Source organism: Helianthus annuus, chromosome 2, assembly GCF_002127325.2.
Source record: "Helianthus annuus cultivar XRQ/B chromosome 2, HanXRQr2.0-SUNRISE, whole genome shotgun sequence".
In the NCBI taxonomy this organism is placed as follows: Eukaryota; Viridiplantae; Streptophyta; class Magnoliopsida; order Asterales; family Asteraceae; genus Helianthus; species Helianthus annuus.
In genome coordinates, this window is record NC_035434.2 from 110,820,119 (window position 1) to 110,842,295 (window position 22,177).

A 22,177-nucleotide genomic window follows, 5' to 3' on the forward strand; every position below is an offset into this window, starting at 1 on the left:
GCTACTCTTACGCGCCCCGCCTGAGACCTGTTAGAAAGATTTTCAAATCCTTTTCATTATTGCAGTTGGCCTTTGGCGATTCGAAGGGGTAACTTTGCGCTTTGGGCCTCTTTTATTTACGTATAAGGGCCTCGGAACTTTTACCCAACTTATTAACCCTTGGTTAATTTATTATTACCCGAAAAGTCATAACTTTCAATGTTTGACGCTTTTAACCCTTCTTAAACGAATTTGGCCATAACCTTCTCATTTTGTATCGGAACGTGATGAAATTTATATCGCGTATTCTAGTGAGTATAATTTACCATTACAAAGCCTCGGGTATGCCAAAAGGTCACTCAGAGGTACAACTTAAACATGTTAACACATTTGGCCCCTGTAGTTTATAATTCCTCACTTTCTTCCACATTTCGTTCCGTATGATCCATGATCCGTTTGTTTGAAGGTACGAGCATCATTTAGGGTTACTTTAGAGTATATTTATCCCTTGTTGACATTTTGAACCCTCGAATTCACATACTTTCTATGTTTGTCAACTTTAGTCCTTCTGTAGTAATTTCTGCCACGTGCAGACTTATGACACGTGTCAACATATTATAGGACGCAAATTTTCGAGGTGTTACATCCTCACCCCCTTAAAAGAAATCTCGACCTCGAGATTTATTGAAACAATTGAGGGTACTTTTCTTTCATCATGGACTCTACCTCCCACGTGTACTCGGGACCTCTACGGGCATCCCATTTTACTTTCACAATCGGTATATACTTCCTCCGAAGCTTCTTAACCTGTCGATCCTCGATCGATACCGGTTTTTCAACAAACTTTAAGCTCTCATCAATGTGTACATCTGTATGCGGTATAACTAGTGATTCATCAGCGAAACAGTTTTTCAGATTACAGATGTGGAACACATTGTGGATACCACTTAGCTCTTCCGGTAAGTTTAATTTATAGGCAACCGATCCGACACGTTCGATTACCTCGAAGGGTCCAATATATCTCGGGCTTAACTTGCCTTTCTTACCGAATCGCATCACCCCCTTTCAGGGTGATACCTTTAGCAATACCTTGTCACCTACTTCGAAGTTTAAAGGTTTACGCTTCAAATCTGCGTAGCTCTTCTGCCTATCTCGGGCGACTTTCAAACGATCACGAATCTGGACAATCTTGTCCGTCGTTTCAAAAATTATATCAGGTCCTGTCATCTGGACATCTCCAACTTCTGCCCAACAAACGGGCGTTCTACACTTTCTACCATATAAGGCCTCGAAAGGCGCAACCTTAATGCTCGTATGGTAGCTATTGTTATATGAGAACTCGACTAATGGTAGGTGGTTATCCCAACTGCCACCTAAATCGATCACGCATGCACGAAGCATGTCTTCCAACGTTTGGATTGTACGCTCAATTTTACCGTCTGTCTGAGGGTGGTAAGCCGTACTGAAGTTTAAGTGCGTGCCCAACGACTGTTGGAAACTTTTCCAAAAGTGTGATGTGTACCTGGTATCCCTATCCGAAATAATAGCCACGGGTACTCCGTGCAGAGATACAATCTTGTCGACGTACAATTGTGCCAACATGTCAGAGCTATAAGTCTCTTTAATGGGTAGGAAATGTGCTGACTTAGTCAGTCTATCAACTATTACCCATATTGTATCATTTCCCTTCTTTGTCTTTGGCAACTTGGTGATGAAATCCATCGTCACCATTTCCCACTTCCACTCGGGAAGTTCGGGCTGTTGTAGCAAGCCTGACGGCTTTTGATGTCACACCCTGACCACATAAAACATCAAACCGTGGCGGAAACGTTGGGGAGTGTTGTAACAGAATTATTGTTTCACAACCATGGCATACGTTATATTTTATTGAATCAAACAAACGAGTTACATTGTCTTAAAATAACTGAAACAAAGAGTACATAACAACTTTTAACTAGTCTAGTTCCATTTTATCGTCACTAAGGCCCAAGTCCACCCTAGCGTGTCACGAACGTCCTATGCATTAGCTCCTGAAACACATGTGAAAATAGGTACGTCAGCATAAAAATGCCTGTGAGATACATAGGTTTTGTGAAAATAGGATTCATGACTTAAGTTTAAGAAAATGTTTAAGAAAAGTTAGTCATGAACCTTGTAAATTGTTTTGTTTTGTTTTGTAAATAAATAAGTTGTAACAAATAAACTGTTTTGTAAAATAATGTCTTGTGAAAAATATGTTATTTGTAAAAATGTATAAATCCAAAATGAATGATTTAAATAACGCTACGACATGTAATACAATACAAGCACTTATATATAGGAAGTACCAGCGGCGTATCCACCATGCTTGTATTACATTATATACGTCTCGTTACTTAAACCACTTACCCAAACAAACCACCAATGTAAATTTACCCATGTCTAAACCAAATTGTCAAATGTCATTGTGAAAAACCATGTCAAAATGTCTATGTCAAATGTCAATCATGTAGTGTGTAATCAAAATGTCATGTATGGCAAGTGAAATATGTATCAACTAAACCGTAGGTGAAAATGCACAAAACAAGGTATTGAAGTAAAACTCAGTTTAAATCAATGTTATGTTTTGTGGAAATGCATGCTACACTGAATACAAACATTTATATGGTATTGTGAAAATGCATACATTCAAGCCTTGCGACTGTGGTGATAAACCTTTAAACAAATTAAAGGTCTATCGGTTTTTATGTTTAAATCGAATTTGGTCATTCCTTCCATCCAAACATACCCAGGATGTCAGGAACGGGAGTTGTCAATTCCTATGGTACCATTACCTACTAACGAGCGGCGTGATCAAAGTTAATGAATGTATATGGTCCCACTTAAACAATCCAAATGTCATACCCAATATGTAACCATGTGATGAAAAACAAATGCACTAAGTACTATGAACATACATAGCGTGAAAAGGTAATGTAAACAATGTACTAAGTATGCGCTAAACGAACATACGTAGCATAAAATGTCATATAAAACGATGTACTAAGTATGCACACAATGGACATACATAGCAAAAACACAATGAAAAGCATGTACTATATGTGTACTATTGAACATAACAAGCATATGATATGAAAACATGGAAAGCATGAAAGTAACAAGTAGGCACATGTGTTTCACCCCAAAATGTTTGAAAAACAGTAAAAGAGGGGTACTATGTACTCACTTGAGATTGCTTAGAAGTCGTAGGATAACCACCAAGCAATGCTAGAAGATCACGGAATCAAACGGCACCTATATAGGTATCTACATTAATAAACGGACCTATCGAAGGATCGGGTAGTACGAGGGTTCGTAAACCAAATAAGTAGGGGAACTTATGTAATATGGTTTAACAAAGCCTATGTACTAAAGCGAAACCTATCCTAAGTGCTTTTGACCCGTTACGGCCCGCTTAGGTAACTTATGCTACTTTAACGCGTCGTTTGCGTAAAACGCGTTCGGAATGCCTAACTAGTCCTATGACAAGCAAGATATGCCTTAACATGTTTAATATTGTTGTTAAATCAGTTTAGATATCAAAATTTATGTTACATAGGCTTAAAATGAATTTTGGCGCAAAAAGGGTATTTTGGTAATTTACCTAAGGCATAAAAAGTACTTATCATATAACTACTTAAACGTTGTGACCATAAGGTATAACCTCGGAAGGTTATTCCCTATACACTATGGTCACCTAAAGTGTTTGGTCGGATCCTAATGATCGACCAAATGGGTCGGGTTCGAAAGCATAAGCGATTGATTAGATCGCTTACCTTTACGACCCTAAACAAGCACAGAGCACAAATCTAAAAGCGACGAGCTAAACATGCTAGAACATGTTTAGTAAAGTTAGAAAACAGGTTTGGTATTAAAACAAACGGTTTTAATACCCTAGAGTAGTTTGGTTACAAAATACGTGAGAAAACGCATTTTGGCCGAAACTACGACTCGTCACTGAGCCTAGATAACGTGGTAATCAGTAGGTATAGTCACTAGGGACTATAACCATCGTGATTACGCTCACGTTATGAAGTTCAAACGAACTTCGGGTTGACCATAAACTGGTCAATGCAGAAAGTCAAACACAGTTTGACTTTAACGCTAAAATGAACGAAAAACGCGAAAGAAAACTTACAGAAGGTCCCCGCAAGATTTAACCCGATTCGCTTTCAGGTAGGAAGTATAAACTTCCACTTAGAAAGCTTTGAATCAGATTAAATGTGAGGAAGATGGGCAAATGGGTTGGGTATTTATAGGAAAGGCACAACCGATAGGATCGTTTCTCGATAATCGAGCTTTAATCTTGGCCCTCCACTTGTGCCCATTGTTTTGCAATACAAGGGGCAGCTAAAAACCATCAAAATTTGCCCCTAGATTGATCAAAAACATGTCCAAGTACAACGAATACCAGATGCTGTTTCAGAAAATGGTTTTTCTATTACTGGGCATCTCAGCGGCCCGCTTCAGATATGCACATGGGCTCACGCGGGCCGCATGGCTAAGTATTCTGAAATTGCATTTTAGTCCCTGCACTTCAGAAACATGTATTTTGGCCCATTTTTGGCACGTTTAAGCCCCGTTAACCTCATTTCAATGCTCTAAAATGAAGTTAAAGTGTAGGGAACTCAAAACATGCTCAAAAATATCTCGGATGTCGGTTCGTTTGGTCGTACGGTTGCGTTGTTCGCTTAATTACGACGGAATGCGCATAAGCGCGAAAGACGATCCAAATTGCGCGACGAATGGATTTTTCTCATGACAAACACTAAAAGATAATATTTTAATGCTTACATAAATTTTTGGATGTCCGAAAGTATTCAGAACGTAAGTTATGCGCGAAAATGCAAACTTATGCACTTTTTGACGCTTTTAGTCCCTGAATGACCCAAAAGTTTTTTTTAGCACACCGAACCCCTCAAAGCCTATTTCTAAGCTATGTAAAGGATAGTTAGGGTGTGTTTAACTTATGGGCATGTTCCGGAATGTTCGTTACAGTTCAAATCGGCATACTTTCACAGTTTGTCAATTTTAGTCCCTGTAAGCGAATTAACTTGATTTTGCCATACCAAAGCCTTCAAAACTTATTTCTAAGTTATGTAAAGGTTATTTAAGGTATGTTAAGCATAAATTGATGTTCCGGAGTATTTGTCGTGTTAAACTGATTGCGTTTACGCACCAGTTTGCGTATAACTCTCCAGAAAGCGATATAGAGTTTGAAATCGAATAAAAGTCAAAACATGAAAAACATTAAACATAAATAAACAAACATTGGGATCAAATAACTTTATTTCATTGATAACTGAATTGTTTACAATGATTACAAGCACAGATGTCACATTTGATGCTCAGCTTTTACTTGCGCACATGTCAAACACTTTGCTACATAGGTGGCTATAGACTTCTTCAAGCCTATCCACCAAAAGTTTGCCTTCAAGTCCTGGTACATTTTATCAGCTCCAGGATGAACGGAATATCGGGAACTGTGGGCTTTCTGAAGGATAACGTCTCAAAGACCTCCGTACATAGGAACCCATATCCTCCCATTCAATCTCAGAATCCCATCTTTGCCTTAGGATAACTGCTCTTCAGTTACTCCTAGCTTTTCGTTAGGATAGTTAGCTTCTGACACAGCTTCTTTCTGTGCAGCTAACAATCTCTCATTCAGACTGTTCTTGATTTCAATGCTCTTGGCATTGATCCTTATGGGTTTCACCCTTTCTTTTCTGCTCAAGGCATCTGCGACTACGTTAGCCTTGCTTGGATGGTATCTTATTTCACAGTCATAATCGTTCAGAGTTTCCATCCAACATCGCTGCCTCATATTCAAATCTTTCTGATTGAATAGGTGCTGGAGGCTTTTGTGATCAGAATAGATCAAGAATTTAATGCCATACAAATAGTGCCTCCATAGCTTTAGTGTAAATACAACGGCACCCAACTCCAAGTCATGGGTGGTGTAATTCTTTTCGTGCACTTTTAATTGTCATGATGCATAGGCAATGACCTTGCCTTTCTGCATAAGCACACATCCCATCCCGGTATATGATGCATCACAGTATACTACAAATTCTTCCATTCCGTCCGGCAATGTCAACACAAGAGCATTGCTTAGCTTCTGCTTAAGGATATCAAAAGCTTCTTGCTGTTTAGGGCCCCAATTAAACTTCATATTCTTTCTAGTTAAAGAAGTTAGGGGTGCAACAATCCTTGAGAAATTTTCGATGAAGCGCCTGTAGTATCCTGCTAAAACCTAAGAAGCTGCGAATCTCCGTAGGCGTCTTCGGCTCCTGCCAATTCATGACGGCTTCAACCTTGGCAGGATCCACTTGGATACCATGCTCACTGACTACATGTCCAAGGAATTGGACTTCTCGTAGCCAAAATTCACATTTAGAGAATTTGGCATAAAGCTTTTCTTGATGAAGCAATTTAAGAATACATCGCAGATGCTTCTCATGGTCCGCTTGACTTTTTGAGTATTTGAGGATATCATCGATGAAGACAATGACAAATTTATCCAAATAAGGCTTACAAACGCGATTCATGAGATCCATGAATGCGGCAGGTACATTAGTGAGCCCAAAAGGCATCACTAGGAACTCGAAATGACCATAACGAGTCCTAAATGCAGTCTTGTGCACATCTTCGTCCTTGACCTTCAATTAATGGTAGCCTGACCTTAGATCAATCTTGGAAAAGTAGCTTGCTCCTTGCAACTGATCGAACAGATCGTCGATCCTGGGCAAAGGATACCTATTCTTTATAGTAACCTTATTAAGCTCAAGGTAATCGATGCATAGACGCATCGAACCATCTTTCTTCTTGACGAACAATATTGGTGCTCCCCATGGAGACGAACTAGGTCTAACAAAACCTTTGGCTAGCAGATCATCTAGCTGCGTTCTCAATTCTTTCATTTCTGTCGGCGCCAACCTATAAGGTGCTCTTGCAATAGGCGCTGCTCCTGGGATGATGTCGATACTGAATTCCACTTGCCTATCTGGTGGCAAACCAGGCAGTTCTTCCGCGAAAACTTCAGGGAATTCAGAGATGACTGGTATGTCCTCAATCTTGGGTTTTTCCTCACCAATGGTCACCTGTGCCATATAAATGACACATCCCTTCTTCAAACATCTGGATGCCTTTAGCATAGACACTTGCGCAGGCAATCCATGCCGAGTATCTCCCTGGATGGTAAGTGGTTCTCTAGACGGAGTCTTGATTACCACTTGTTTCTTGTTGCACACAATCTGAGCTTGGTTACGCGATAACCAATCCATACCCAACACTATGTCGAAACCAGCTAACTTAAAGGGTAACATGGATAAAGGAAATGAGTGGTTCCTAATGGATATTACACATCCATCTAACACAGTTGAGACTGTTTCCATAGTCCCATCAGCTAACTCTACCTCATAATTCACACTCAAGGCTTTAACAGGCAATCTTAACAACTCACAAAACTTACTATCCACAAAAGATTTATCTGCTCTAGAATCAAATAATACTCTTGCGAATACATCATTAATGAGAAACGTACCGGTTATAACGTTGTCGTTCTGGATAGCCTCTTGAACATTCATCTGAAAGACCCTGGCATTGGTCTTTTTCCCTTCTTCAGCCTTCTTCACTATCTTTGGGCAGTTAGTCTATATGTATCCTTTTTCATTGCAACTATAACAAGTTGCATCCTTCAGTTTCTTACACTCAAGAGTCCTATGCTCAGGGGACTTGCAAATCCCACATGCTTTCGGCTAGGATTTCTGTTCATACCTGCACCTTCCGAAATGGTGCTTCTTGCAAACATTGCACTTGGGCTTATCGCCCGACTGTTGGTCATTCTTCCTGTTCTCAGACCCCTTCTTGTGATCACGGTTCCCCCGATGCTTCTTGCTTGACCTACGTGAGTTATCATCCTCACGTTTCCTCTTCTCAGTGTCAGCATTCCTCAATGATCTCTGTCTCACTGCATCCAGTGTGAGAGACAGAGATATATCTGCCACGGATCTAAATGTAGCGGGCCTAGAGGCCTTTACGCTAGCTTTGATTTCTGTGGCCAGACCCCCAATGAAACGTGCGATCCGTTTGGGTTCCGGGGTCACAAGGTACGGAACCAATCTGGACAGGGTGTTGAAACTTGTAAGATACGCCTGGCAATCTAAGTTCTTCATGACCAGTGATAGGAAATCGGATTCTATCTTCTCGACCTCGTGTTGAGGGTAGTAGTTTTCTTTGATGAGAGCAACAAATTGCTCCCATGTCATGCTATACAAAACAACCTTTCCTGAGGCTTGAACCAATGACCTCCACCATGCTAGGGCTTCACCCTTAAATGACTGGGATACAAACTTCACCACATCCCTCTCAGCACAACCACTAATGTCCACCACCGTGTCCATTTCGTCCAGCCAGGTCATGCAATCCACAACACCTTTTTCCCTAGTAAAATCTCAGGGCTTGCAGGAAACAAAATACTTATATGTGCAACCCTTGGCGCGAGGTGCATTATCGAACACTATCTTCTTAGGACGGGCACTGTTTTCATTTGATGAATGACGATCATCATCCTTCTTAGGTTTAGAGGGTGGTTTGCTATGAGATTCAGAATGGGTTCTTGGTTTAGAGTGTGGTGCAGATCGGGTCCTACTTCGAGACTCGCTATATTCTTCATACTGCCGCTCTAGGGCCTCCTTAACAGCGTTATCTATTAACGCCTTCAACTCAGCACCCGTTATATTAACTTGGGCGTTATCATTCTCATTCTCATTTGGATGGCTGTTATTTTCGTCTGAGTCAGCCATTGAAATCTTGATCTGCTACAAAAGATAATAATAGAAGTCTTATTTGGGAGTTTATTATGGAATTACCCTTATTGGGTAATTCATCAACCATGGTAAACGTAGACCATATCTGGTTAATTTGTTACTCACATTTATTTAGGATTTGAATATAACTTATCCTAATTACAATTAATATTGTTAGTGGCACAGAAGCCTAGTCACAGGGATATTTTTATATTATAAGCCAGGATTTTAGAGAATCAAGGCATGCAGGTTTGAACATAGTTCCTTACCTTTCCGACAGGGAGTCATAGACTACAACTGTCTTTTGTCTTATATGACAATGAGTATAGCCCGTAGGCATTACATCACTAATGGATGCTTGATAAATGATCATCTACTTGTTGATGTAAACCCATGATTTATAAACCATTGATTTAGGTTTTGGAATCCTTAGGAGGATCCTTGTGTAAAACGACACGTGTGATTTTAACGAATCACGTCTGCCAGGAGGGTTAACATGTTTACAGAGGTTAACCAGAATCTGAATCTTTTAATCAGGTCTTACCATCTTGGCCGGGTCTTATAATGACACCAGGCTAGGTTTCACCATTAAGATTCTTTATTTAATAACTGGTAGGCAGATTAGTTGAAAAGGAATGATTTTTGGTTTATTTATTTCATATAATTATGCATATAATGACAGAGATGAAATTTATAAACTTAACATTCCAATACATATTTAAAATTACATACTGCCCTAAACGGGACTTTTAAAAGACGAAATACCTACGTAGAGGTTATACAGAAAACAATCCTCGCAGGGACCAAATACTAGGATAGATGTCCACGCAGGGAGTAAAAGATAAGTCCACGCAGGGACTGAAAGGCAAGTCCACGCAGGGACTAAATACACAATAAATGTCCACACAGGGACTAAAACAAATAAATGTCCACGCAGGGACTTGATTTAAAATAGGATATACAATAGTACATATAGAGACTAATGATCTCGCTTCTTTTTCCCTTTTAACAGGTTTGCTAGGCCTTTGAGGAATCCACGATTGTTCTTACGCTCTTGCTCAAAGTCTCGTTCTACTCTGTTCAAACGGTGGAGAATTTCTTCCTATTCTGGTGGGGAAAAATGCGGCTGCTGCGTTAAGTGCTGAGCCGGAGTTCTAGCGGGTATTGGGTACCCATGAGTTGAGTATCCCATTCCCCAAGGTGTTTCATAAGGTACTTCAGGATGAAGGGCGTGATAGTTTGCCGCCGCTTCTATGTATGGGTCACCACCCATATAGTTGTAGTGAGTGTGAGTTGGCTGCTCAAATGGGTTGTACGCTGTGGAACCGGCGTACGCAGGTATCGGGCTATCATACCCAAATGGTGGCGGAGGTGGTGCAACTGGTGCAGAATTCACCTCTGCAGGGTGACTCGAAGGTCCACCCATTTGTGTCTTCTGTCAGTGGCGGAAAATGACTGCCACTGGAGTGTCGAGGGGTGCTGAAATGAAAATCCCCTCTTCGTGTGGATATCCGCGCGCCTGATCTCCTACGCCTCGGTGGATCCGGAGGTGCTTGCTGAACTGGTGGCGGCGGAGGCGGTGGCGTAACTGCCACAAAATGTGAATCCTCGGAAGGATCCTGATGCTGCTGTTGTTGTTGCGCATGGGGCGAAGAATGGTGAGAGGGTGTAAAGTACCACTCGCACTGGTTAAACCTTGCCTGGTAACTATCTGGACCTTGATAGGGTGTTCCATGGAAGGATGACCCATCAGAGATCTCGATAGGATGGTTGGGGGTACCTCTTGCAGGTTAAATGGGATCTGTGTCCTCATCCATATCGACCGCATTGTCTTCGGAGAAGTGGTCCTCTGGTCCTAGATGGTTAAAACCTACTGGTTCTTGGACATAGTCTGCCGGGTTGAACTGGCGTTGGAAGTAAGGAGTGGGATCGCCATAGGAACGGTGCGAAACAAAACGCTGGAGAGGTATAAACGAAGGTTGAGGGTTACTGGGCTCGTTTTCTGAGTTCGGCCCAAAAGAGTGACGGTATGAAGGCGTCGAACTGTGTGAGGTAGACCGTCTAGCTGGCTCAAAGAGGTTTCTCCTACGCCTCTGAGGTTCTTCACTCCTTGTGCTGGAAGGAGCTCGCATGTGTGAAGGTCCGACCTCGTGATCATTGTGGGTAGTGATCGGCCCTTTGCCTCTTCCTCCTCTTCTGATTGCTGGTGGCATACTCCCTGCTTAACAAATATTAAATCAACAACAACAATAAAAGACAAACTAGAACCACAATTCGAATTTGTCCTATGTTCTTGTCTAGACTCGAGTATGTGCAATTATGTCATTGAGATTAAACACATAAGGATAGTGTTTAATTCACTCAACGTTGGCTCTGATACCAACCTGTCACACCCCGATTTCCTCACGTTTCACCAGTGGGCCCGGTGGGGGATTACCGTGACGTAGTTGGCAACAATATAGTCAAACCACACAATATTTAAATGCACAGCGGAAGCATAAAGATAGATATATTTCAACCATCAAATGTAATATCCAAGTATCACAAGTAGTCGAAATAATCCACAGGAGATCAAAATAAAAATAGGAAATAATGTTCAACAGATAGTAGCATCCAGGCTTGCGAGACTCTAACGATGCTAAGGAGTGGCCAGCCTATTTCGTGTAGAACCTGCATTTAATCTTTTTGGGGAAAATACGTCAGTTTACACTGGTAAATACATTCAACCGACACTTTTGTGACATCTGTGCTTGTAATCATTGTAAACAGTTCAGTTATCAATGAAATAAAGTTATTTGATCCCTATGTTTGTTTGTTTATGTTTGATGTTTTTCATGTTTTGACTTTTATTCGATTTCAAACTCTATATCGCTTTCTGGAGAATTATACACAAACAGGTGCGTAAATGTAATCAGTTAAACACGACAAATACTCCGGAACATCAATTTATGCTTAACATACCTTAAATAACCTTTACATAACTTAGAAATAAGTTTTGAAGGCTTTGGTATGGCAAAATCTAGTCTATTTGCTTACAGGGACTAAAATTGACAAACTTCGAAAGTATGCCGATTTGAACAGTAAACACACCTTCCAGAACATGATTATAAGTTAAACACACCCTAAATATCCTTTACATAGCTTAGAAATAGGCTTTGAGGGGTTCAGTGTGCTAAAATAAACTTTTGGGTCATTCAGGGACTAAAAGCGTCAAAAAGTGCATAAGTTTGCATTTTCGCGCATAACTTACGTTCTGAATACATCCGGACATCCAAAAATTTATGTAATCATTAAAATATTATGTTTTAATGATTGGCTTGTTAAAAATCCATTCGTCGCGCAATTTGGACCATTTTTGCGTCCGTTACGACTTCCGTCGTAATTAACCGAACAACGCAATCATACGGCCAAACGGACCGACATCCGAGATATTTTTGAGCACATTTTCAGTTCCCTATAGTTAAACTTCATTTTTGAGCTTTGAAATGGGGTTAACGGGGCTTAAACGTGTCAAAAATGGGCCGAAATGCATGTTTCTCAAGTGCAGGGACCATTTTGCAATTTCTGGAAAGTATCAGACCTGCAAGGTCCTTACGGACCGTAAGACCTACTCCATACGGTCCGTAAGCAGGTCCCAGTTCAGCAGAAATCATTTTTAATAAAACCCAGCTGCTCCTTGGTTTTGCAAATGGTTTTAAGGTTCCTATGGGCTGGTTTTAAGGTCCCATGGTTTCATAAATCAGTGGGCATGAGGTGTATGGCTAAGATTGAAGCTCGGTTTTCGATAAACGATCCTAACGGTTGTGCGAAAACTATAAATACCCTCACCCATTTCATTCTTTCCCCACATGAATTCTGAGATTTTCTCTAAGTTGAAGTGTAGAACACTTCATACCTGAGAAATACTTGGAATATCAATCTTGCGGGGACCTTCTGTAAGTATTCTTTCGCGTTTTTCGTTCGTTTTAGCGTTAAAGTCAAACTGCGTTTGACTTTCTGCATTGACCAGTTTATGGTCAATGCGAAGTTCGTTTGAACTTCATAACGTGAGCGTAATCACGATGGTTATAGTCCCTAGCGACTATACCTACTGATTACCACGTTATCTAGGCTCAGTGACGAGTCGTAGTTTCTGCCAAAATGCGTTTTCTCACGTATTTTGTAACCAAACTACTCTAGGGTATTAAAACCGTTTGTTTCGACACCAAACCTGTTTTCTAACTTTACTAAACATGTTCTAGCATGTTTAGCTCGTCGCTTTTAGATTTGTGCTTGTTTAGGGTCGTAAAGGTAAGCGATCTAATCAATCACTTATGCTTACGAACCCGACCCATTTGGTCGATCATTAGGATCCAACCAAACATTTTAGGTGACCATAGTTGTGTAGGGAATAACCTTCCAAGGTTATACCTTATGGTCACGACGTTTAAGTAGTTGTATGATAAGTAGTTCTTATGCCTTAGGTAAATTACCAAAATACCCTCTTTGCGCCAAAATTCATTTTAAGCCTATGTAACATAAATTTTGACATCTAAACTGATTTAGCAACAATATTATGCATGTTAAGGCATAACTTGCTTGTCATAGGACTAGTTAAGCATTCCGAACGCGTTTTACACGAGCGACGCGTTAAAGTAGCATAAGCTACCTAAACGGGTCGTAACGGGTCAAAAGCACTTAGGATAGGTTTCGTTTTAGTACGTAGGCTTTGTTAAACCATGTTACATAAGTTCCCCTACTTATTTGGTTTACGATCCCTTGTACTACCCGATCCTCCGATAGGTCCGTTTATTAATGTAAATACCTATATGGGTGCCGTTTGATTCCGTGATCTTCTAGCATTGTTTGGTGGTTATCCTACGACTTCTAAGCAATCACAAGTGAGTACATAGACCCCACTTTTACTGTTTTTCAAACGTTTTGGGGTGAAACACATGTGCCTACTTGTTACTTTCATGCTTTCTTGTTTTCACATCATATGCTTGCTATGTTCTTTAGTACACTTATGGTACATGATTTCATTACATTGTTTTGCTATGTATGTTAACTTAGCATGCTAGCACATTGATTTACATTACATTGTTTTGCTATATATGTTTACATGGCATATTAGCACATTGTTTTACATGACTTTTCTGCTTTGTATGTTTACTTAGCATACTTAGCACATTGTTTTCACATAACTTGTTTACATTTGGTATAACATTTGGTTTGCATAAACGGTTCTTTACTACATTCATTAACATTAGCTACGCCGCTCGGTAGTAAGTAATGGTACCATAGGACTTGACAAATCCCGTTCCTGACATCCTGGGTTGGTTTGGATGAAAGGAATGACTGAATCCAAAAACATTTTACTTTGATAACCTTTACTCTAAGGTTATCCTGCTGTCTCAAGGCTTGAATGTAATGCGTTAACTTACCACATAAATGTTTGTATCAATAAAACAAGCTTTTACTTGGCAAAACATAACTTTTTGATTTATTCAAAATACTTTGTTTTGTTCCTTTTTACTTATGGTTAAGTATTCTCATTTTGTTACTTACCATACATAACTTTTGTTTACACTTAACTACATGACTACATTTTGGGTTTTAAACATTGACAGTGGTTTAGACAAGAACATTTGATGATTGGTTTGAACATGAACTATATGCTTTGGTGGTTTGTTTAAGTGACTTAAGTAACGATATGTGTGTAGTATGCTACAAGCATGGTGGATACGCCGCTGGTACTTCCTATATATAAGTGCTTGTATTATATTACATGACATACCGTTATTTAATTCATTCAATTTTGGACTTATACATTTTTGCAAATAACATATTTTTCACAAGACTTTGCTTTACAAAACAATTTATTCCATACAACTTATTTTTACTTGGTTATTCTTTTAACCATACATCATTCTTTTATACATACATATTAACTGATTTGTTATCACTTTTCGAACATTTTATAAGCAAACACTTAAACTAGATTCATGACAAGTTTTCATTAAACATTTTCTTAAACCTAAGTCATGAATCCTATTTTCATAAAACCTATGCTACTCACAGGCATTTTTATGCTGACGTACCTATTTTCACATGTGTTTCAGGAGCTAATGCATAGGATGATCGTGACACGCTAGGGTGGACTTGGGCCTTAGTGATATAAAATGGAGCTAGACTTAGTTTAATTATGTGATGTACTTTTGTTTTCTTCTATCTTAAGACAATGTAACTTGTTGGCTCTTGTTTGGAACGATGTATTCCACCCTTGGGTGATGAATAAAATATTATTTTAATTACCTTGGTTGTGGAACAATAATTCTGTTACAACACTCCCCGACGTTTCCGCCACGATTTGATGTTTTACGTGGTCGGGGTGTGACAACTTTTGTGAAAGGTTTAATAAAATTGATTTGAATTCACAAGACACAAACTCTTTATAACTTGGGATAATTAATCAATCAAATCTTGTAAAAGAATTACATGTTCACTATGCGTTCGGTCGCCCCGGTCATGCCGGGTTTAAGGTTAATAGACACGCCACATAGCATAAAGCCGTGGCGGGAAAACCAACGGTTATACCTTTATAAATATAGACACATTGTCGGGTGTACGCCTACACCCGCGTGTCAAGGTCGTGGCCATTTCGTAAAATGCTGCCAAGGATATCCGGGACATGGTCATTAAGCTCCCAAAGGCGTAAAGCCAACAAAACCAATTTTTAAACGGGTCACATTGATAATACCCAACTACTAATGAGTTAGGGTCAATTTCCCGACCAAGCGGTATTTTATATACCGTAACCCAAGCCCGTATAACGGAAAATAAGTTAAAAGTATTTACCTGAGCAAGTAATAACCTCAACAAACAAATGCAAGTATCTTTTACTGGTCTCCTATTCTGGAACGAAGGTTTACAACAACCTATTAGAATCCTAACGGGTCTTTAATTTAGCCTTAGCTTAGACCGGTCAGTTTCAAAGGATAAATACGGTTTAATCGCATGAAAGGCGAAAACCGGGAATGGAATGTGGTTTGGACCCAACAAGTTTGAAGACTTGTTTTATATGGGTAATATAAACACATTCTGGATTTTGAGGTAAAAATGATAAGGTTTGACCCGTTTCGGCAAGTTTATGTAAACTAGTCACAAAAACCGAACCGTACGCGTAAAAGGCGTAACGGGTAACCGCAAGAGTCCTACACAGGTTTCCTAAGTTAATATGCTCTAAAGAGGTTGTCTTGTGTTTAGATCTTAAAACATGCACTTCACCTATCCTTGGGTGATCACCAAAACAAGAACCCAGTTTTCTAAAACGATTTTTGAAAAACAATCCTCTGTTTTCAAATGATTTATTATATGGTTTTGAACCCTTTTGAATTTTCAAATTGATTTTGAAATTTTATCATTTGTTTTTGAATGATTCTTTTGGGCCTTGTGCCTTCCAAGTTTTCAAAATCTCGTCAAAGTTTTGGGTTCTAAATAGTGTGAACACGTGCAAACTGGAAGGGTGAATGCCTGTACTCTGGGTTTTCTGTCTAAGGCTAGAGTGTTCGTACAAATCCACATAATCGGACCAGTCACTCTTACCTGGGAACTCTTGGGGTGAGTGTTCACTTATAGGCGAGCATGTCTTCGCTAAGCATTATTTATGGACCCATTTACTTTGATTAGTCACTGTTGTCATTTGTTTGCTTTGTGATACGGACGAATGACCACCATCCTTGCTTTGTTGATTTTGTTTCGTCTCGTTCTTTTCATCTAATCATCTCACTCGTTTCCTCTCATGTTTTCCTCTTTTTAGCATGCCTCCTCGACGCGAAAATCAGCTACCGAATGCCGAACTGGCAGAAATCATCACACAGCATATGGCTGCTGCGTTCCCGAATCTTATTGCTCAGTTTAACCAAGCCAACATCAATCAGAACGCTCCTTGTAACTTCAAGAGCTTCAATTCGGCTAAACCACTCAAGTTCAGTGGTACTGAGGGGGCAACTGGGCTCCTTCAATGGTTTGAGAGCATTGAGAATACTTTCCGTCATGTTCAGTGTCCTGATAATCGCAAAGTCGAGTTTGCTTCTAGTGTTTTTCAGAAGAGGGCGTTGACATGGTGGAACGGGGTCATGAGGGATCGTGGTGCTGAAATTGCTTTAGCACAGACATGGGCTGAGTTGAGGACTCTCATGATGAGTGAGTTTTGTCCTCGTCATGAACTGCGAGCATTGGAAAGGGAGTTCGATGATCTGAAACAAGTAAGTGGTGAGCACCGGGCGTATACTGATAGGTACGAAGAGTTGAGTTTGTTATGCCCAATGATGGTTACCCCACTTGATAAGGCTATCGAAAGATACATCGATGGTCTACCTGACTCTGTGCAAGACATAGTTACTGGTAGTAAACCTACCACTGTTCGTCAGGCAATCGAACTATCTGCAACGTTAACTGAGTCGCAGATTCGAAAGGGTAAGTTGCACAGGAAGGGTGACAAGAAGGGTAAGAAGCAGGAGTCTGACAAGAAGGATAGCAAGAAAGGTAAAAGCAAGAAGGGGAGTGATGCAGGTTCTTCGAAGGGTTCTAGGAAGCGGAAGGCTTCCCAAAATTTTGCCGTTACTACACAGACGAATCAGGCTGCGCAACCTCTTGCCAAGAAACCATACTTTGGCAATGCACCTCTGTGCAATAAGTGTAACGGACATCATCAACCACACCACCAGTGCTGTCAATGCACTAACTGTGGAAGACCTGGTCATCTTGCTGCTACATGCCGCATTCCTGTCAATCAGAATCGGGCAGCTCAGAACCCGGCTCAACAGGTTGCTTAGCCTCTTGCTCAGCAACAAGGTCAAGTAGCACGACCTCACTTCCCACCAGGCTCTTGTTACAACTGTGGGGATCTGACCCACTACCGTAACCAATGTCCAAGGTTGATAAATGCAAACCCGGTTCAAGCTCAGGCTCGTGGACGAGCTTTTAACATGAATGCTGTTGAGGCGCAAGCAGACAACGAAGTGGTAAACGGTACGTTCTTTGTTAATAATCAACCTGCGTCTGTTCTTTTTGATTCAGGGGCCGATAAGAGTTTTGTGTCGTTATCTTTTGAGCCCTTGCTTCGCGTGTCTAGAACGAAACTAGGTAAGCCTTTGACAGTAGAAGTTGCGAGTGGTGAACCCATTGTTCTTGATTCTATTCTTCGCAACTGCCAGTTGAACCTTAACGACCATCTTTTTCCTATTGACCTCACGCCTATGCAACTTGGAAGCTTCGACATTATTGTGGGTATGGATTGGTTAGCCAAGCATCGCGCAGAGGTAGTTTGTTTTGAGAAGATCGTTCGTGTGCCACTTTCGTCAGGTGAGATCCTACAGGTTCGTGGTGAGAAACCTGTTAGTAGCCTCAAGCTTGTGTCTTGTTTTCAAGCTCGGAAATATCTGCGAAAGAACTATGTGGCCTTCTTGGCACATGTTACGGCAGATAAAGACCAAGGTAAGTCTATTCAAGATATCCCTGTTGTTCGGGATTATCCAGAGCTGTTTCCTGAAGAGTTGCCTGGTCTACCCCTAGCACGCCAAGTCGAGTTTCGTATTGATCTTGTACCTGGTGCAAATCCTATTGCCAGAGCTCCATATCGTCTTGCACCGTCTGAGATGCAAGAGTTGTCTAAGCAGCTTCAAGAGCTTTCTGACAAAGGTTTTATTCGTCCTAGTTTTTCACCTTGGGGTGCTCCCGTTCTCTTTGTCAAGAAGAAGGATGGATCCTTCAGAATGTGTATCGATTATCGTGAGCTGAATAAGCTTACCATCAAGAATCGATATCCCCTACCTCGCATTGATGATCTCTTTGACCAGTTACAGGGTGCTACTTGCTTTTCGAAGATCGACCTTCGTTCTGGGTATCATCAACTTCGTGTGCATGAAGAGGATATTCCCAAAACAGCATTCCGCACTCGATATGGGCATAATGAGTTCACAGTCATGCCATTCGGTTTGACCAATGCTCCTGCTGTTTTCATGGACTTAATGAATAGGGTTTGCAAGCCTTATTTAGATAAGTTCATCATCGTTTTTATTGATGACATCTTGATTTATTCTAAGACGCGAGCTGATCACGAGCAACATCTTCGTCTTACTCTGGAACTCCTGAAGAAAGAGCAACTTTTTGCCAAATTCTCCAAGTGTGAATTTTGGCTTAAGGAAGTTCAATTTTTGGGACATATTGTCAACGAACAAGGTATACATGTAGATCCCTCCAAGATCAGTGCGATTAAGGATTGGGATACTCCTACTGAGGTTCGTTCTTTTCTTGGTCTTGCGGGTTATTACCGCCGCTTCATCGAGAACTTCTCAAAAATTGCAGTTCCTCTAACTGCTCTAACTCAGAAGAATAAACCCTTTGAATGGGGTTCCAAACAAGAAGAAGCGTTTCAGACCTTGAAGCAGAAGCTTTATGATGCACCTATTCTGACTTTGCCTGAGGGCAATGATGATTTTGTTGTTTACTGTGATGCATCGAAATTGGGTCTTGGCTGTGTTCTGATGCAAAGGAACAAAGTCATAGCCTACGCATCAAGGCAATTGAAGGTACATGAGAGAAACTACACCACTCATGATCTTGAGTTGGGTGCAGTTGTCTTCGCTCTCAAAATCTGGAGACACTATTTGTGTGGCACAAAATGTGTGGTTTTCACTGACCACAAAAGTCTCCAGCATATCTTCAACCAGAAAGAACTCAACATGAGGCAAAGACGTTGGGTCGAACTCCTAAACGACTATGATTGCGAAATTCGCTACCATCCTGGTAAAGCGAATGTTGTGGCTGACGCATTAAGTCGTAAGGAACGTACTCTGTTTCATTGCGCTCGTGTTCAATCTGCTATTCAAGCTCAATCTGATATCCAAGCACGCATTACTCAGGCTCAACAGGCTTGTGTTTCACAAGACATGATGGGTAAGGAATTACCCTATCACATTAAGCCTGATCTTGTGCTGAAGGAAGATGGATCGTATTATTTCATGGACCGTTTGTGGGTCCCAAGCCAAGATGATCTTCGCACTTTGCTTATGGATGAGGCCCATAAGTCTCGTTATTCTATTCATCCTGGCTCAGATAAAATGTATAAGGATCTTTGTACTCAGTATTGGTGGCCTGGTATGAAGAAAGACATTGCCTTGTACGTTTCCAAATGCCTTACGTGTCTTAAGGTTAAGGCTGAACACCAACATCCTTATGGTCTTTAAGAGCAACCTGAGATCCCAGTTTGGAAATGGGAAAACATTGCTATGGATCTCATTACTAAACTTCCGCGCACTAAGAAAGGTCACGATGCCATTTGGGTAGTTGTTGATCGTCTTACAAAGTCAGCGCATTTCCTGCCGATCCGTGAGAATCTATCTGCTGAAGATCTGGCTAAAATCTATGTGGATGAAATTGTATCTCGACATGGTGTTCCTTTGAACATTATTTCTGATAGAGATGCTCGCTTCTCTTCTCGATTTTGGAGAACCATGCAATCTGCTATGGGGACCCAACTCAATCTGAGCACAGCTTATCATCCACAAACAGATGGCCAAACTGAAAGAACAATCCAGACTTTGGAGGATATGCTTAGAGCTTGTGTGATCGATTTTGGTGGTAGTTGGGATTCACATCTTCCATTGATTGAATTCTCCTACAACAATAGTTATCACTCCAGCATCAACATGGCTCCTTTCGAGGCTCTCTATGGTCGAAAATGTCGTTCACCGGTCTGCTGGAATGAAATAGGTGAGGCTCAGCTTACTGGACCTGACCTCATTCTAAAGACAACTGACAAGGTTAAGAAAGTTTGTGATAACTTACAGGCAGCTCGAAGCCGTCAAAAGAGTTACGCGGACCAACGACGCAAGCCCTTAGAATTCCAAGTCGGTGATCGTGTATTACTTAAGGTCTCACCTTGGAAAGGTGTGATCAGATTTGGAAAGAAAGGAAAACTTGCACCTAGATACGTTGGACCATTCCAGATCGTCGAAAGAATCAGTAAGGTAGCCTACAGACTTGCATTACCTCCCGAACTTGGAAATGTTCATCCAACTTTCCACGTATCCAATCTCAAAAAGTGTTTAGCTGATGAGAACCTCCACATACCACTTGACGAAATCCGTGTTGATAAAACACTACATTTTGTTGAGAAACCTGTGGAAATTATGGATCGTGAAGTCAAATGGCTTAAACGCAAGCGCATTCCGTTGGTTAAAGTTCGCTGGGAATCTAAACGTGGACCTGAGTTTACTTGGGAACGTGAAGATCAAATGAAGGCGAAGTATCCACATCTATTCTCACGAGTTTCCTCTAAACAAATTTCGGGACGAAATTTCCACAAGTAGGGGAGACTGTGACATCTGTGCTTGTAATCATTGTAAACAGTTCAGTTATCAATGAAATAAAGTTATTTGATCCCTATGTTTGTTTGTTTATGTTTGATGTTTTTCATGTTTTGACTTTTATTCGATTTCAAACTCTATATCGTTTTCTGGAGAATTATACACAAACTGGTGCGTAAACGTAATCAGTTAAACACGACAAATACTCCGGAACATCAATTTATGCTTAACATACCTTAAATAACCTTTACATAACTTAGAAATAAGTTTTGAAGGCTTTGGTATGGCAAAATCTAGTCTATTCGCTTACAGGGACTAAAATTGACAAACTGCGAAAGTATGCCGATTTGAACAGTAACGAACATTCCGGAACATGATCATAAGTTAAACACACCCTAAATATCCTTTACATAGCTTAGAAATAGGCTTTGAGGGGTTCAGTGTGCTAAAATAAACTTTGGGTCATTCAGGGACTAAAAGCGTCAAAAAGTGCATAAGTTTGCATTTTCGCGCATAACTTACGTTCTGAATACATCCGGACATCCAAAAATTTATGTAATCATTAAAACATAATATTTTAATGATTGGCTTGTTAAAAATCCATTCGTCGCGCAATTTGGACCATTTTTGCGTCCGTTACGACTTCCGTCGTAATTAACCGAACAACGCAATCGTACGGCCAAACGAACCGACATCCGAGATATTTTTGAGCACATTTTAAGTTCCCTATAGTTTAACTTCGTTTTTGAGCTTTGAAATGGGGTTAACGGGGCTTAAACGTGTCAAAAATGGAACGAAATGCATGTTTCTCAAGTGCAGGGACCATTTTGCAATTTCTGGAAAGTATCAGACCTGCAAGGTCCTTACGGACCGTAAGACCTACTCCATACGGTCCGTAAGCAGGTCCCAGTTCAGCAGAAATCATTTTTAATAAAACCCAGCTGCTCCTTGGTTTTGCAAATGGTTTTAAGGTTCCTATGGGCTGGTTTTAAGGTCCCATGGTTTCATAAATCAGTGGGCATG